This window comes from Pezoporus occidentalis, unplaced genomic scaffold (assembly GCF_034315485.1).
Source record: "Pezoporus occidentalis ecotype Australia unplaced genomic scaffold, CSIRO_AGI_Poc_V1 ctg5, whole genome shotgun sequence".
Lineage (NCBI taxonomy): Eukaryota > Metazoa > Chordata > Aves > Psittaciformes > Psittacidae > Pezoporus > Pezoporus occidentalis.
In genome coordinates, this window is record NW_026915835.1 from 9,551,818 (window position 1) to 9,571,722 (window position 19,905).

General features: G+C 37.2%; 1 protein-coding gene and 1 non-coding gene across 2 annotated transcripts in view; both read right to left on the minus strand.

Annotated features, from left to right (window-relative positions):
• Positions 1-19,905, minus strand: part of KLHL1 (kelch like family member 1) — a 205,440-nt gene that overhangs the window by 176,406 nt on the left and 9,129 nt on the right. The window lies entirely within an intron of this gene.
• LOC134173184 (5S ribosomal RNA) lies at positions 12,807-12,926 on the minus strand. Its single transcript, XR_009968156.1, has one exon. It is a non-coding gene; the product is annotated as a 5S ribosomal RNA (ribosomal RNA).

A 19,905-nucleotide genomic window follows, 5' to 3' on the forward strand; every position in this document is an offset into this window, starting at 1 on the left:
CAAACTCATACACACGTTTTATCTTACTTATTGACAACACATAAAACTACCGGTAACTTTTAACAGCTCCTAGACTTCAAGCTGTATATTTACTAGCAATCTCTCTGGTAAAGCCTTATTTTGTTTTTTTTTTCTACAGAGCATTCTGAACATTAATATATATTTAAAAAGTTAAGCTATTTATTATTTGTTCACTCTTTTAACACTACAGCTTCAGGAGCTTTCTTGAAGCAAGAGAACTGGCTTTTTCAATTCTGTTTGATACAGTGATCAGAAGTTGCAATAAAATTTTACTTGTCACTTGCAGCAAAAATAAAAACATTACTGCTGTTTTGTAAAGATCTTGCTTAGGAAGAGTAACAGATAGATAGGTGATTTTTTTCCTGTGTATTGGTGAAGAGCAACTGAAACTAAGATTATTAACGTAAACTCTTATTAAAGAAAGCAAATAGATTCTTATGTAAATTGGTGGGACTCAAACATTAAGTTTTCAGGATCGTATTATTTCCTGAATGAAGCCTCAGACTTCAGAAAGAGGGCAAACAGCACTTTTCTGTTTTCTGATTTATTTTCAGTGATGAATTTGAAAGGTACGTATGGTCATTAGGTCAATATTAATACAAAGCAAATATTCTTTGGGAGAGAAAAGAAAAGTGGGCTTTACATACTGGAATTCACAGCTTCTGAGTCTGTCCAAAACACAAGAGCAGCTATAGACTATAGACAACTATAAAAATTACTTCCCTTTTTTTAAAAACAATTTGCAGTTAAGAAACAAAATCAGGTTATATTCACTTCAGCAATACAAAGTATACTTGTTTATCCAGTGAACAACTTCTTTTTTTTTTTTTCCGAATTGTTTTTAATCTGGGCTGTTATATTTATGAAGACCTTTACAACCCTCTAGTCAGCACTAATAATATATAAACAAAAAAACAAAACAAAACAAAAAAAAACAACAAACTATAAAGAACAAATGTAAACTTTCCCAAATAACTCTGAGACAACCTCAAACTTTCCTAAAATAAGAAGTTAAATTCAAATGTAAGGGCTTGCTTCTGTTATTTAAGATTTTCTTTTAAGTTCCATTTGGCTAAAATTAATACAGAAAAAAATTAGTCACAGAATTCATTAGCAGCTTAATTCACCATCACATTACAAATTCTTGTAATTCTGCAATTGCTTATTGGTTACTGCATTATACAAACATGACATCAAAATATTAATAACCAAAGAAACTGAATTGATCTGTTCAAAAGGGAGAATCTCCCATACTATTTCCCTCATTTGTAAGAAAAATTAGAAGCTTCCAGAAGACTCCAGAGCCAATACTGAGAAACAGTTGTATCTATCAGAATTCTGGCATTAAAGATTTTTTTTCTGTTAAGTAATTTAGAAGTTAAATAAATATAACAAACAAAAATTCCCCAAAAAAAGAGAGTTCAGACACCCAACCTAGTCAGTAACAGACTATCTGATTGCATATCTTCTGATGGCATCAATCTTAGGAGACAGTATACTGCAATAGATCTTTCATGTGGAGAATAACTAAATGCCGAGAACATCTCAATGGTATCTAAATTACTCCTGTCTTCCTCCCTTCTTTTCTTCCTTTCCAAAAGATGCTTTGTTATGTGTATGAGAAATGCAAAATCATGAAGAAGCTAATCTTTTCCGTTTGTGAATAAACCACTTTTGTAAAACTTAATTAGTTCAAATGAGCTTCACTGAGCATCAAATGATCTATGTGAGAGATGTCACATCTCCTTGTACTAACAAAGGCCGAAGGCTGTGAGCTTTTAACAATCACTATTAAACATCTGATAACAGAAATTAAATAAAATTAATTTCATAAATTTGCATTTCTGATAAAGAAAAAAAATTTTGTATTTACTTACTAAAAGTCAAGTCTGCTTTTTAGCATATCTCTTTGCTTTGAATACTATGAAAGAAAAAGACTAAAAAAAAAAAATCAACTATTTTCCATTTTACGATGCGTTTTTTGATGCATTTAAAAAAGCTTGATAGAATGAAGGCAAGAAGGGAACAACTTTTTAGTTTTCTGTGCCTGAATGTCTGTTACTTTTTCTTTTTTTGAGATTTATTTGAAATAAACACAATACCTATAGGAAAGAACAAGAAATTGATAGCAAAAATATTATAATACCGCACACTGAAAGAATGAATCACATCTGAATAGAAGCTGTGTAAAAAATCAAGAGTTTAAACTGCATTTATCAAGGTTTAAAAAAAACATATAAAACCCCATGCTTCACTCAGTTTTGGGGTTTTCGATTTTTTTTTTTCATGTATCCTATCTCATTTTCTATTTACAGAAGAGTTCAGAGGAACACATGTAAGTTCTATGACCAGATGTCTTCTTTTTACTGGAAACAAAACCCGACAAGTAGTCACAAAATGAAATCGCTGAAAGAAAGGGTCTGGTATAAATTTATGAAATTCAAAATAATAAATTGGATAACTTTTTATTCATCGACTAGTTTTCTGTGAAATACCTATCAAACTGCTAAAGTCTTAGTTCTGTAGTATAAGCTATTACTTAAATCAGCTTTGTGTGACACCAACTTTAAAAAGAGATCTAGCCATTGTCTGAATTTTACTACAAGGAACATCATTCTTTACACACTTGAATTTATGTTATATTCTGAAGTCTCAAACTGTCTTTCATGGAAAAAATCCTGCCCTGACAAGTTTTAGTTGAGTCATGTGAAGGAATCCACAAGTATGTGAGTAAGATATAAGTAGTATGTATTCTGTTTTTCCAATAAAACTTTTCTTAAGTTCTCCCATCTAAATCTCTGAAATAACCTATCATGTTTTAAAGAAAGAGGAAGACCTTTAATGATTTAATAACTAGCTAAAAGACAGAAAAAGGATTGGAATGAATGGCCATTTTGCATAATTAAGAGACCACTATAAAGGCATCCTTGAACAATCTTTGTTGCTGGGTTTGTTGTTAATTATTTACCCAAGAAAAATGAATATGTAAAATCTTTTATTTAAATTATTAATTATAATCAAATCTAACCTAATCACAATGGTATAAGAAAGACCTCACATTTCTGAATGACTAAGCAATATATGTGAATGTTAACAAAATTGGATTAAATTTGGTGTTGAAAACTGCAGACTCAAGGAGACTGGAAAATTATTCTGACACAAGAAACAACAGACTAAATCAGCTATTACCACTTAGAACAAAACTCTGGATTCATAGTGGATAATATTTTTTTTCTTAAGAAGTCCAGTAAAGTATTTGATATTCTTTTCTTATGTATGTCAGCAGCTACTTCCTAAATCAGATGCTGGGATCTTTCATCTGGCAGCAGGTTTTTGTCTTTAACTTCTCAGAAAAGGCAATGTGATAGTGATTTAATTTTAATCCTATTTATTTTTGCGTTCACATTTTACTTTCTTAATAAAGATCATTCTTTTCTTAAAAACTTAAACTACAGGCAGTTTTTTTTTTCTGAGAGTTTTTCAGTATCCTTACTTTGAGAGAATGAAAACATAATCTCTTTGTGCATGTGTCTATGTGTGTTTTATATGCACAACATACCACCACACAGATTATATTTGAAAAAAAGTATTTCTTACAATCATCTTCTGAATCACATGCCTTTGATTTAAGATGATCCTGAGCAGATGCCTTTGCAAGCATCCTATCCCTCATTCTGTCTTTCCTGCACTTTGCATTCCTTTAGTAAGCCAGTTACTAGTGATATCTTTCAACTCCTCTCCTTCTAGACATAAAACGAAAAGCAAATTTGATTTTTAATTGAATCAAACCTTCCTGAAGTCCCCATGAAAATTTGTATTGAGAGAAATTAGAGCCAGACCATTTCTAATAATAAGAGAAAAACTGGTACACAGGAGCTGTGCAGGGTTCCAGCACTCTGGGCAACTTTTGCCTCCACAGAAAACTCGTCATAGAGACTTTATGAATACTCTTAAAGAGGAAAGCAATTCATGGCTGTTTGATTTACTTGTAGGAAAAATTGGTAGTATAGTACCTGCAGAAGCTATGCTCTTTTGTTTTTTCAGTACAGCACAGTATGTACTACAGCCATTACATGGACATAATAGGGAACACTGACTTAATTCATTTGTCATGATGAGCAATTTTATTACATTTGCAGTTTATAAAGCAGTATTTTCTTGAAGCAATGACAACAATACAGCTCAATGCTGTGGCATGAGAAAAAAAAATCGAAAGGAAGAAAGAAGGAAAGATAATTTGGGAAGCTGTTTCCTTTATTCTGCATACAACCCTCCTTAACATTAATGCATGCCGAAACTTGTGTATCACAGTATGCTAGAGATTGGAAGGAACCTCGAAGGATCATCTAGTCCAATCCCCCTGCTGGAGCAGGAACACCTAGATAATGTTACACAGGAATGTGGCCAGGCAGGTTTTGAATGTCTCCAGGGAAGGAGACTCCACAACCTCCCTGGGCAGCCTGTTCCAGTGTTCCGTCACCCTCATTGAGAAGAAGTTTCTTCTCAAGTTTAAGTGGAACTTCTTGTGTTCCAGTTTGTACCCATCACCCCTTGTCCTATCAGTGTTTGCCACTGAGTAGAGCCTGGCTCCATCCTCGTGACACTCCCCCTTTATATATTTATAGACACTTATAAGGTCACCCCTCAGTCTCCTCTTCTCCAAACTATAGAGACCCAGCTCCCTCAGTCTTTCCTCATAAGGGAGATGCTCCACTCCCTTAATCATCTTAGTTGCCCTGCGCTGGACTCTCTCCAGCAGCTCCCTGTCCTTCTTGAACTGAGGGGCCCAGAACTGGACAGAATATTCCAGATGGGGTCTCACCAGGGCAGAGTAGAGGGGAAGGAGGACCTCTCTCGACCTACTAACCACCGCCCTTCTAATACACCCCAGGATGCCATTGGCCTTCTTAGCCACAAGGGCACAGTGTTGGCTCATGGTCATCCTGTCGTCCACTAGGACCCCCAGGTCCCTCTCCCCTACACTGCTCTCTAACAGGTCGTTTCCCAACCTATACTGGAACCTGGGGTTGTTCCTGCCCAGATGCAGGACTCTACACTTTCCCTTGTTATATTTCATCCAGTTATTCCCTGCCCAACTCTCCAGCCTGTCCAGGTCTCGCTGGATGGCAGCACAGCCTTCTGGCGTGTCAGCCACTCCTCCCAGCTCAGTGTCATCAGCAAACTTGCTGATAGCACACTCGATTCCCTCATCTAAATCGTTGATGAATATATTAAATAATACCGGTCCCAGTACTGACCCTTGAGGCACTCCACTAGTTACAGGCCTCCAACTAGACTCCGCCCCATAGACTACAACTCTCTGGCTTCTCTCCTTCAGCCAGTTCGCAGTCCACCTCACTACCTGGTCATCCAGTCCACACTTCCTCAATTTAGCTGTGAGGATGCTGTGGGAGACTGTGTCAAATGCTTTGCTGAAGTCAAGGTAGACCACATCCACCACTCTGCCATCATCCATCCACCGTGTTATTTCCTCATAAAAGGCTAAGAGATTGGTCAAACATGATTTCCCCTTGGTGAAGCCATGTTGACTGCCCCTCATAACCCTCTTATCCTTGATATGCCTTAAGATGGCACCAAGGACAAGGTGTTCCATCACTTTCCCAGGGATGGAGGTGAGGCTGACCGGTCTATAGTTACCCGGGTCCTCCTTCTTGCCCTTTTTGAAGACTGGAGTGACATTTGCCTTCCTCCAGTCCTCAGGCACCTCTCCCGTCTCCCAAGACTTGGTAAAGATGATGGAGAGTGGTCTAGCAATGACTTCCGCCAGTTCCCTCAGCACCCGCCGGTGCATCCCATCTGGACCCATGGATTTATGGATGTCCAGATTGTTCAACTGATCTCTAACCCATTCCTCATCGACTAAGGCAAACCGCTCCGTCGACCTGACTTCATCTAAGGTCTCAGGGGTACAGGGCTCTTCAGGACTGCCTCTGGCAGAGTAGACAGAGACAAAGAAGGCATTCAGTAACTGTGCCATCTCTGTATCTTCTGTCACCAGGGCACCCATCCCATTCATCAGTGGGCCTACATTGCCTCTGGTGTTACTTTTGTCTGCCATGTATTTGAAAAAGCTCTTTTTGCTGTCCTTGACCCTTCTTGACAGGTTTAATTCTAAGGATGCCTTAGTCCTCTTAGCTGTCTTCCTACATCCTCTAGCAGCAGCCTTATATTCCTCCCAAGTGGCCAGCCCCTCCTTCCATGACCTGTAAACTCTAAGTAGTCAGTGGAAAAGTGATCTGTATTTCATACTGCTGTAAACTACAGAGCAACTGGGGCATGGAGAAGAAGCAAAGATAAAACAGATTGAAGCAAGATGTCCCTCATTTCTATTTGTAAGTTGAGGATTCAACACAAAACCATTGGATAGCCAGCAATCATACTACTTTGGCAAGATTTTATCAATATACGACCACCAAACATAGATTGAAGTGGCCTATTTGCAATAACCTGATCCAGCTGTGACCAAACACCCTTGGTTTCAGGGATGATTCTTTCTTTTCTTTGAAGTTTTTTGTTGTTCTTGTCATTTATTATTTTTGGTTTTAATTTTAGTAGGACCAGTGCAGTGAAGCAAAACAGTATAGTCTTTTGGAAGGAACTGAAAACTAGTTCAGATATCTAACCCAGAATAAAATGGGGTTTTACAAAGACTTCAGTCTGAAATACATATCAGTAATTTCCCTATTATTTGTTTTCCTTTGAAATACTTTCTGGAGGCTAAAGCTTTTACCAATACCTATTTCAAAATTCACTTATCCCTGAATGATGATTTTTTTAATTGACATCAGAAACATGCATACTAAAAACCCAAAGGCTTGCAAACATTTCATATACTTCTATGCCTGTTATTGTTAACGTAACCTTTTCTAAAGGTTATAACTAACCTTTTAATGGTATTTTTGTCAAAAAAGAAGGAAGGCTCTTGTAACATGAAATATTCACAAATTACTTCACTGCTTCCTTCTTTGTGCTAAAGAGCCCCTTTCAAAACATTCTTATTCAGCAACTATCTTCTGCTGATGTATTAAACTTTTATATCAGAGTTAAAGTTTTATAAGGTTTAAGGTTATGAAATATTAAGACAAGAATTGAGTTTGTGATAAGTTCTGTTTAAAAGAGAGCAAGTATATCTATGAAAAAGGAAAGAAAAGGAATGCACATTTTATTACAGTGCTGCTTTACAGAGATGATTTTCTGATTTTTTTTTTCCCCTTCATGTCAAATTTATTTTTGGTAAACACATAACAGGGAAAAAAGGCTTGGGCTGCCTTCCTAGTAATGAAAGCATATGAGAAGGCTAGATTTCAGATTCTGCCTTGCCCCAATTTACTCCACATTATTCTATATATAAAGAACCCCTATGGAATCACGGGATGGGCACTATGGAAATCTAAGCACTTCTGAAGCATGATCCATGCCATATTACTGTAGACATTTGACACATGTCAGCTGAACCATGGCTTAAAGTACATACTTCTCTCCATTGGCTATAGAGTGTAGATAAACACCAAAATAAGTTAAATAAATGCAAATGGCTGAAGTGAATTGAGATCATCATGATCATCTCAGTAAAGTATTGTGATTCTGCTTCCCTTGTAATACAAGAACCTAAAAATGCCTCTTCTTTTCACATTACTTCTAAGCAATGAAATAATGAACCTTTGTAGACTATCCTGGTTTCATCCTAGGCTCCACTAATGAGGAGCCCTTCACAAAAAGTTTTGGAGCAAAGTGAATCATTTATCCCTTCCAACCCCATCTCCTTTCACATAACTTTTTAGGTGTGCAGATACTAACCTAGACATAAATCAAGAATGTTGGATAATGTAAGACAACTAACATTTTCCATTTTTCTATTTTATTCAATAAAGAAAAACTCATTTAAAATTTTCAGTCTTAGGATATGGGAAGATGGTAGCAAATACACAAGCTGACCTCTCTTAAGATATTTCTGTTCTCAGCTGACATACAGTAACTGTCCATGAAAATGCTTCTAAACTGATGCAGTTGTAAAGTAAAATGGATTAAACTGCCATGATGACGGTATCAGTTTACATTCTCCTTACAACTGTTTTTTTCAGTTGTTTTTGTTTTATACTTCCTAAAATCTATTTTTTTCAGTTTAGAAATCATTACAGTGATTTACAAACAATTACAAATTAGAAGTCCTAACAATAACCAGAGGGAGGTTACTTTTTAACCAAGACTTCACTGTCAACATTCTAATTTCAAGTTAAAACTCTTCCATATAGAGAAAAATCACACTGTAATAAAAGCAAACAATCCTGTGCGCACCAGGACTAGTGAGTCTTGATTTCTAATGCATTTTTGTATTTTGGGTTAAATTACAAGATTTTCTGTTACCTCTTCAAAGACATATTCTGCTTTTTCATAAAGTAGTTTGGTGGTGGTATTTAGGCTAGTGAACGCTATGATGTTCAAATGATAGCGTTTTACAAAACTGTAGGAACACAATTATTTTGGGTGCTTACTGTAATTCGTATTTTTTTCCTGACATGATAAACAGAAAAGGTTGTTATGCAAGAAGTAAAACACAAAATCATAGTGAGATGGTATAAAATCTGATCTGGAAGGAAATCATACTTAAAATATGCACAAATATTCAGTGGCTGAAGTATTACGCTTGCTCACACACTCTTAGTTCATAAACATATTTTGCCACCTTCAATTCTATGGTGCACAACAAGTTAACACTAGCACTGTTTGATTACTAGCATCCAAGGTTCATCCAAATAGTTGAATGCCAGACACTTTGGCACCTGTATAACCGTGTGAAGCTGTCTTTGGACTGTATAATGAATTTCTGCTTTCACTTGTTTAATTAATGCATGTTCTTTTATAACACAGACAGAGGACTCATCTTGTGCAGCATATGTCACATCTTTTTTGTTCAAATAACTATATTCAACTGTTGAGTCCATTAGGTTGGCAAGATGTCTTTCTTTTAGATGAGTAAAATTAAATCGGAGAAACTCCTATTAGTAAACTAATTGTCACAGAAAAAGCAAGGCTAAAATAGCTTCATCAGTGCTGACTGCCTGCAGTTTTAGCAAAGAAAATTTAGCAAAGCTGTTAAATTGTTTGGGACCTGATAAGCCAACACACAAAAATAATACTAAGACAAGTTATGGTAGTCTAAACAGGGTTATAAGAAATTTGGTACTCTTCCTTGCATGCCACTTCTCAAAAATTTTCTAATTATATTACCTAAGAATTGTTCTTTTATTCTCAGAAATCAATTTCTAATGCAACGTAGAGATCAAAAAGAAACGTCATTTTAAAAAGGTCATACAGAAGTGACGATACACAACATGTGACAAAAGGCTTAGCAGAAGAATGACACTGCTTTTTTGCCCCTATTGAGTTTTTAAGAAAATCAGTTATTTCTGATAAAAGTGGTACAGCTCACTCCCCTTTGATACTGAATCTTACTGAGTACTTATCAGCAGTAATAGGAAACAAAATGTTGAGGTATTATATTTATAGTAAACTATAAACAACAATATAAGACCGAGTGAGTATATTTGTTAAAAAGGTTACAAATACTGCAAAGTTTATCCAGCTAGAACTGATGATTTCTATTTTAATTCTGGCCTGTTTTCAATAATATACCAAGCCTGTATAAATGTAGAAGACTAAATAATAAAAAATTAATGAAGTAAGATAACTACACCCGGAAGAACTTACATCAACAAAAACGTACACATTTTAAAAATATTCACATGATGGAAAAATTCTTTAAAAGAGGATCTCAGAATTAATGACAAAATAGAGATTCCTTTTTCCACTGGGCTTGTAATCATCTCATCAATCATTTCATGGGATTTAACTGGCTGAAGAAGAGAAGCCAGGGAGTTGTAGTCTATGGGGCAGAGTCTAGTTGGAGGCCTGTAACTAGTGGAGTGCCTCAAGGGTCAGTACTGGGACCGGTATTATTTAATATATTCATCAACAATTTAGATGAGGGAATTGAGTGTACTATCAGCAAGTTTGCTGATGACACTAAGCTGGGAGGAGTGGCTGACACGCCAGAAGGCTGTGCTGCCACCCAGCGAGACCTGGACAGGCTGGAGAGTTGGGCAGGGAATAACTGGATGAAATATAACAAGGGAAAGTGTAGAGTCCTGCATCTGGGCAGGAACAACCCCAGGTTCCAGTATAGGTTGGGAAACGACCTGTTAGAGAGCAGTGTAGGGGAGAGGGACCTGGGGATCCTAGTGGACGACAGGATGACCATGAGCCAACACTGTGCCCTTGTGGCTAAGAAGGCAAATGGCATCCTGGGGTGTATTAGAAGGGCGGTGGTTAGTAGGTCGAGAGAGGTCCTCCTTCCCCTCTACTCTGCCCTGGTGAGACCCCATCTGGAATATTCTGTCCAGTTCTGGGCCCCTCAGTTCAAGAAGGACAGGGACCTGCTGGAGAGAGTCCAGCACAGGGCAACTAAGATGATTAAGGGAGTGGAGCATCTCCCTTATGAGGAAAAACTGAAGGAGTTGGGTCTCTATAGTTTAGAGGAGACCGATGGGTGACCATATTAGTGTCTATAAATATATAAAGGGGGAGTGTCACGAGGATGGAGCCAGGCTCTACTCAGTGGCAAACAGTGATAGGACAAGGGGTAATGGGTACAAACTGGAACACAAAAAGTTCCACTTAAACTTGAGAAGAAACTTCTTCTCAGTGAGGGTGACGGAACACTGGAACAGGCTGCCCAGGGAGGTTGTGGAGTCTCCTTCCCTGAAGACATTCAAAACTCGCCTGGACACATTCCTGTTTAACCTTATCTAGGTGTTCCTGCTCTGGCAGGGGGATTGGACTAGATGATCTTTCGAGGTCCCTTCCAATCTCTAGCATACTGTGATACTGTGATACTGTGATTTTGAGATTAACAGTTTTCTAAGGCTCTGACAATGTATACAAAGCCTTGATGATTTCATAAACCAGAATTCATAAATTAGTAAATAAGAACTCTCAGCCACCTAAATTCAACACATTCATCTGAACCATTTACTATTAGTTTTTGTTAACACTCTTTTCAGAATGACCCTTCCACATTGAACCGAATTAGAATAGAATGATCGCATTTAACACATATTAGTTTCCACTAATTTTCAAACAAGCCTAAAGTAACTGTCTATAAGAAGGACTCATTTAAAAGGTGCTTAAAGGTAAGACATCATTATACAAATCAGCATGAAAAGCAATTTGAAAGATAAAGCAAATCAGGGACTTAAAATTAGAGAATTTTATAAGTTTTCTATGTTCTATTATCACTTCTTACAACATGAATCATAGGTTTTAAATTTTGACTTATTTTTTATATTTGCTGATTTTTTTAAAACTTAATAAGATATAGTTGGCCCCAATAAAACAAATCCAAATAAAATAAATAATCAGGAATACAGTTATTGGAAGGTGTTAAAGATTTATTTCTGAAGCTCTTGCTTCACATTCCTATCATGTTGCATTTTGGCTTTCCAAATATATCCATGTATCCATTTCTTAATAATGTTCTGAAAATTCCACACTGCCATCTGAAAATTTTCCAGACTCCAACCCTGTCCATAAGTTTAAAAAAGATGACTATTATTATAGAGGAACAAAACTTACAGGAGAACTCACAAAAATGCACCTAACTTTAAAGGATTTTTTAAAAATGTGCACAGTAAACACAAGGCACGCAACATAATTTACAGAAACAGTCATCAGTAATAGCTGTGTTTGAGGCCCAGTCGTCTTTACATTTGTCCTGGGTTCAGCAGTAGCAGTCATTTTTCTCCTTCTTGGTAGCTGGTGCAGTGTTGTGTTTTGACTTCCAGTCTGGGAACAGTGCTGGTGATACCGATGTTTTCGGTTGTTGCTAAGTGATGTTTACCCTGACCAAGGACTTTGTGAGGCTCATTTTCTGCCAGGGAGGAGGGGAAGCCTTGAGGAAACAAAGATGGGAGCCTGACCCAGGCTAGCCAAAGAAGTATTCCATACCACAGCACGTCATGCCCGGGGTGGGGGGTAACTGGGAGTTGCACGGAAGGACAGGGGCTTCTGGGTGGGACTCGTTTGTTGGCGGGTGGTATTGTATTCTCTTCCCTTGTTATTTTCTCTTATCATTGTTGTCGGTGGTGGTAGCAGTGGTCATTTGTGTTGTACATTGGTTACTGGACTGTTCTTGTCTCAAACTGTGGGAGTTGCACTCGTTCGATCCTCCTCCCCATCCCTCTGGGAGCGGGGAAGGGGAGAGCCCCGGGGGGGGGACCTCGATTGTTCTCAGCCCAGCACCACGCACTGGGAGTGAGTGAACAAGCTGTCTGGCTAAGGTTTAAACCATGACAGTGGGACTCATTTCCAGAATAACCTTACAGATATTTGGGCCAAAGAGCATGGCATTGAGTGGGTGTATCACATCCCCTACCACGCACCAGCCTCTGGGAAAATCGAACAGTACAATGGGAAGTTAAAAACTACACTGAGAGCAATGGGTGGGGGAACTTTCAAGCATTGGGATACACACTTACCAAAGGCCACCTGGTTGGTCAACACCAGAGGAGCTGCCAACAGGGCTGGCCCAGCCCAGTCAGAACTTTTACACACTGTAGAAGGGGACAAAGTTCCCGTGGTGCATAAGAAGAATTTGCTGGGGAAGACAGTCTGGGTTATTCCTGCTTCAGGTAAAGGCAAACCCACTCGTGGGATTGCTTTTACTCAGGGACCTGGATATACTTGGTGGGTAATGTGGGAAGATGGGAAGCCTACAGCACCCAGGATTCCCAGGCGGTCTCCCATCCAAGTACTAACCGAGCCCAACCCTGCTTAGCTTCTGAGATCAAGACGAGATCGAGCGTTTTCAGGGTGGTGTGGCCATAGGCTGGAAGTCAAAACACAGCACTGCACCAGCTACCAAGAAGGAGAAAAATGACTGCTACTGCTGAACCCAGGACAACATTAGATTAGCTTTAGACTGAGTTTTGATATTCTGAGATCTGTCTGCTGTATATGACATGAGGTTTCTGTTTGGTTAATTTTTTAATTAAGTTTTTAACAGTGTTCTGTTCCTGAAGAGAAAAACAGCTATGAAAGTGGAAAAGAAGTAATTACAGTTTCTGCTTACTCTAAAATGATGCTGGAATTCAGTCTCTGGCAGAAAGACTGCCTGTTATCGTAATGGTAAGGAATCTTATCTAAGTTTCTCCTGCATGCAAAGGGGAAATGTATTTTTCTGAGCTGCACCAGGGTCTCCTCCAATTTAGTATTATTATAAAAAGACAAAAAGGCAATACCATTATTTGTATTTTTTTCCAGAAAAAAGAAAATGAAGCAATGAAAAAATATATTAAAAAAAAAAGAAATACAAATCAGAAAAGAAGCTGGGACCCATCTACTTGGCATTTCAATAGGCTGAAATGTGCAGAAATGTAAGTTTTATTACAGTGTTGTGGCCCCAACCACAGAGTTCAGGACATATGAACAAAACATGATATTTGAATAAAAAGGCAGTAGTACTCTGGAATAGTGTTCCTGATTTCCTGGCTTGCCTATCTATATTTATATACACAGAAACATATAACTGTGCATATGTTGAAATACACAGATTCTTCATATTTTAATACATACAAAAAAAGACATATTGGTATTTTTCTGCTTAATTTAGGCCATAATCAGACTTTCTTCAAAACTTTTAGCAGACAATATTACCTACATAATATTAGTCAGAGCACCTATCATCTGCTTGTAATAGAATGCACAAATGATCTGTTGGGTGGGGTTTTTCCAACTGCTGTTTTCCTATCCTAATATAAAAAGCAAACCAAAATAACAATTCTGAGGTATATTTGAGCTTTTCCTACAGTACAGTAATCATTCTATTAGCTCTGTTTAGACTATGAAAACAGGCGAGAGAGAAAAACACACCCCTGAAGAGTGAAATTATTGACTTCACTTGCAAAATAACATATGCCTATGTATGCTTCTGTTGCAATACATCAATGAGTCTGCAGGAAAAAAAAAAAAAAAGAAAAAAAAATCTTTGTAAAATTAATTCTTGAGATTAATTAATCTTAGGGTTTTTTTTTAGTTTTCTGTATCTTGAAACTTTTTACTCATCTTTTCAAAATGTTCTTGTGTCCTGCCCGAGGAAATGAATATATAATATAGTAGACATATCATTGACAAAATATTTAAGAAACACCTGTATTAGTTCTTAATCACTGAATCATAGAATCATGTAATGGTTAGGGTTGGAAATGACCCTCAGATCCAGTTCCAATCCCCTGCCATGGGCAGGGACACCTCACACTAAACCGTCTCACCCATGACTCTGTCCAACCTGGCCCTGAACACTGCCAGGCGTGGAGCATTCATAACTTCCTTGGGCAACCCATTCCAGTGTCTCACCACCCTCACAGTAAAGAACTTTTTCCTTATATCTTCCTGAACTTCCCTGTTTGAGTCTGAACCCGTTACCCCTTGTCCCATCACTACAGTCCCCAATGAAGAGTCCCTCCCCAGCATCCCTATAGCCCCCTTCAGATACTAGAAGACTTCTATGAGGTCTCCACGCAGCCTTCTCTTCTCCAGGCTGAACAGTCCCAACTTTCTCAGCCTGTCTTCATACGGAAGGTGCTCCAGCCCCCTGATCATCCTCATGGCCCTCCTCTGGACTTGCTCCAACAGCTCCATGTCCTTTTTATGTTGAGGACACCAGAACTGAACACAATACTACAAGTGAGGTCTCACAAGAGCAGAGGGGCAGGATCACCTCTTTCAATCTGCTGGTCACGCTCCTTTTGATGCAGCCCAGGATACGGTTGGCTTTCTGGGCTGTGAGAAGTCAGCTGATGTTAATTTTCTCATCAACCAACACCTCCAAGTCCTTCTCTGCAGGGCTGCTCTGAATCTCTTCCCTGCCTAGCCTGTGGCTGTGCCTCGGATTGCTCTGACCCAGGTGTAGGACCTTGCACTTGGCATGGTTAAACTTCATGAGGTTGGCATCAGCCCACCTCACAAGTGTGTCAAGGTCCCTCTGGATGGCATTTCTTCCTTCCAGCGTATCACACAGCTTGGTGTCATCGGCAAACTTGCTGAGGGCACACTCAATTCCACTGTCCATATGGCCAACAGAGATGTTGAACAGGATTGGCCCCAACACCAAGTTCTGAGGGACACCACTCATTACCTGTCTCCAGTTGGACATTGGGCTGTTGACTGCACCTGTGTGCAGCCATCCAGCCAATTCTTTATCCACCAAGTGGTCCATCCATCAAATTTATGTCTTCTCCAGTTCATAGACAAGGATGTCATGTGGGACAGTGTAAGTATTTGGAAAGAATCTTTTCAACTAATTTCTCCTTCAGAAGGAAGCCTCTTAGATGAGGGTTCATAAAACAAGGCAAATGTCTTCCTTTCTTAATTACTCTCTGTCTTGTTTTTGATACATAATTCCCAAACACCACCAGAAAGGTAACAGGACGCTTTCGACAGCAATCTCCTTGACTATATATCCATGTTTGATTCTGTGAATTACACTCTTAATTCTTTGTACTCTCTTATAACAAGAGGATTAAGAGCCTAGGACATAAAAAGGTATTATTACAACTCCTTTAGTAATGCCAGAAGCCTGTCATGAAAACAGTGTCATGTGAAGAGAAATCAACATACCAACTTAGATGGGCTTGAGACAAGTGGCACTAGAGAATACTTAGTGCTATTAGGAAACTATTCAAAACTACTTTTAAGTCTATTTTGTATCTAATTCACTGTTTGTTTCCAGAAGCAAAGACTCAGTGATATTCTTTACACTCTTTTTATATTATATAATGAGAAATATGAGATTGAATTGTCTTATTTGGGGCATATCAATGAAGATGGTGTGTAGAAAAGAACATAAATTTTCACATAATTAAAATTATAGAGTTTGAGGAACTAAACACACAAGTTTTGATTATGCACTTTAACTTCATTTTTATGAATACTGTGGGTGAATTTATTTTACAACATCTATTTGTAAAAGATAAAGGGTCTTGTCTTTAGGGACTCAGACTCAAACCAGCTTCTTTAGTTTTTAAAGTTTCCATATATGTTTCAGTTATTTTTGTTTCAGTGTTATGTTTAAAAAAAAAACAAAAACCAAAAATCAACAGATAATACTGGCATTTACTTCCAATTAGTACTATTTCTTTAAACTCTAAGCTTTTTAAGATATGTGTATGTGAAATGCCTAACATGGTGGGAACTGATTTTGGTTATGCATAGTCATGAGATTTGACACACCACAGTACTGTAGTGGAAGAGCAAATTAAACAAGGACGCCATAAAATGTAAGAGATGCATGTACTTAAATTATAAGAGTTATATACAAAGAATGCTGTAAAAATGGGATGATAACAAAAGACTTTTAATCCCCATATGAAAAGTTAGACCTTTTTTTTAACTCTTTGTCAGTATCTGTAGCCAATCTTTTCATGGAATGATACTGACTGATAGAGACTGTGAGAGATTATTTAATGCACTTACTTCTTCGAGTCAGGAGGGCTTAAATGACACATGCTTAAATGTGTCATAATTGAAAAACTCTGGTCTAACATATTCTTCTAAGTTCACACATCAAATAGTCCACACCATACCCAGGAAATCTGTTCATGTGCATCAATATCTGTAGAATCAGTTTCTTACTGATCATCTCCTGGGTAATTTAAATCATTTAAGTCAAGTCTTTCCCTACATTCCTTTCATAGGAAGAGCAGAAGAATGTTATCGCAAAAATCTCTTCAAAAAAATTATATATGTTGATATAGATATAGATACAGAATCATAGAATCATAGAATAGTTAGGGTTGGAAAGGACCTTAAGATCATCTAGTTCCAACCCCCTGCCATGGGCAGGGACACCTCACACTAAACCATCTCACCCAAGGCTCTGTCCAACCTGCCCTTGAACACTGCCAGGGATGGAGCACTCACAACTTCCCTGGGCAACCCATTGCAGTGCCTCACCACCCTTACATTAAATAACTTCTTCTTTATATCCAATCTAAACTTCCCCTGTTTAAGTTTTAACACATTACCCCTTGTCCTGTCCCTAAAGTGCCTAATGAATAGTCCAACCCCAACATCCCTATAGGCCCCCTATATATAGATATAGATATATATCCCTATAGGCCCACTATATAGATAAATATAGATGCTATAGATATATAGATATAGATGATAGACGATACAGATAGATATAGATATAGATGTAGATATATAGATGATATAGATATAGATGATATAGATGATATGGATATAGATGATATGGATAGATATACTATGGCAATTTTTTTTTGGTACATGTTTTCTAAAATTCTAGTTTTTGTTTTTTTGTTTGTTTTTTTCCTGGAATTTCTTAATTTCTTCAGACAACCCGTACTTGTCTTGACTGTCCTGAACAATATAGTACATCTAAGGCTCTACCAAAGCTGATCAGAGGAATTATTTGTTTTTCAGGCTATATATCTGTTCATATAATGCCAGGATTACATTTTAGCAGCAGCATGGCATTGTTGCCTCATATTTTACTTGTTCTTCACTAACAGCAAAACTTCTGCTGAACTGATATCTAGGCATTTGATCCCACTGGTTATCTCTGCTGATTATTCTGTTTTTTCAAGATTATTTTCTTTCTGTTTCTCTTCTGTAACATATTGGTGAAACCTCTAAGCCTGTTTCCATCTTTATTTTTAAGAAGCCCATGCTTTATTTTATTATTTACTCATTAGTGACTACAGTGAAAATACTGGGCCCAGAAGAAATATATGAAGAAGTCCAACTGATAGAACTATTTTCATTACCTTTTGCATGTGAACAAGGCTTTCCTCTTACATACCTTTTATAGCAGTTTTCATAAATTCCACTTCCACTGCAGATGAACAGTGCACAGAAGCATTCACTTTCATCTAAATTTCAATACTCTCAAAGACTATTACCTTTTCAAAATAAAGTCATTACTCTTCTAAATTAAAATGACAAGATATGCAAAAGTCAATTCAGGAGAATTAATTATAATCAAATATGGTGAAGGTATTGTTGATTAACAAACAACTATTGAAGCTTTTTCTATCAAAAAGATGTTCTGAAATGTAGCAGCGATTTGAAGTCCTTGTGTCTGCCAATGGAAGACTAATTTGAAATATTAGGAATTGTTTATTCTATATTATTTACTGCTCTCTCCTTTCCTTTCTCCTCCCACCTTCCTTGTTTTGAATCTCATACTTTGAAGTTTTGCTTACTATAGACACTTCAGGGGGGTAAGTGGGGACACATTTATTTGGGGGTAGCTTTAATCTGAATTTCAGATAATTAACATAAAGAGTAAGTTATGATTGTGGATAGATTAATAATAAAAATTAAGGCAGAACAACAGACAAAATAAAAATCAACTTGCATAAATAAAGCCACTAGACATTGCAAACAGAAGGTACACATTTAGCATGATGGTTAGTACTATAAAATTATGTAATAATTTTGTAAAATTATGTAATAATTTTATAGAAATAATCTTCCTGATACACACAAATGTTCATAATTCAATTGCATGCATAAAAATGTTTGAGTGCATGTGGAGATTAAAAATGAATGGATGTATGCTAATATTATTCTTGAGTCCAATTTATAAGCAGAGAAATAACATGGAATTTGAGAAAAAGTAGTGACCCAGGCCTGAGGGCCTGAATTAGTGATGCACCTAACTTGTCTAAAGCATAAAAAAATCTATCTCCACAGCCAGCCAGAAGTCTAAGAACAGAAAGCTGATATCTGAAGCACCACACACTGTTGCAAATATAGCGGGGCTGTTCTTTCTGTATGTTTTCTCCATACTTAGAACGTTTGCCCAAGAAACGTGAGACAATTTCTATGTTCTGAAATAACTTCTTCATTGATAAACTATAAGATATTCCAGTAGCAAATAGTTTCAACAAAACCACACAACACAACAATTCATTAGATATGCATTCTGTGTTTTCCTTCTTTGCATATTGTTGCATATTGAACCCTATTTATAAGTATGAACCACCTACGTACTTACATAGCTTAAGAATCACTAGAAACAATTAGGAGCCAAAACAGGATTCAATTCCAGGGCTACATTCAGCAAAGAAGATATAAATGTGTGATTATACCCGTTCATATAGAAAGATCTTTTGTGCTCTTTGATTTGATTTGGTCTGGGGTTTCTCTCTGAGCTTTGCACAAAGCAACACTACAATAGCAGCAAAAAGATATCATAAGGTCAAAACGATGCTGCTTTTTCCATATGGTTAGAGTGAGAGCAAGGGTAAAAACAGGTGTAAAATGCAAATCCAAATGTTATAAAAGGCTGAACATTTTAATGTAAAATCATAATACTTTAATATGTTGGATCTGTGGGTTAAATTCTTGGTAAGTTATGACTTTTTGAAATAAAAATCTAAAAATTTAGGCACTACTGAGATTATATTTTTGTTAAAGTTTAGGATTGGGGGCTTAGTTTGGGGTTTATTCAGTATTACTAAGGATGACTACACACTTAGCTTGCTGTGGGAGCTGCAGCAGTTCTCAACTTTTTACAGGACAGATTTCCTTTTTGAAGCTTTTAATGGGACACATCTAACTATTTCCCTAGTGCAAATAGATTATTTTAGGTCCCCAATCCCATATTTTAAAAAAATTGTTCAAACACCAGCAGGAAATAACTCCAAAGTTCTGCCAAAACATCATAGTATAATATTTAAGAAGCAGATTTCACCTAAAAAAATGCAAGTTTGAGATATAAAAGAGAAATCCCTTAATCCACTTGCAACAGAATATAAAAAGAAAATGTGTCACAAGGGT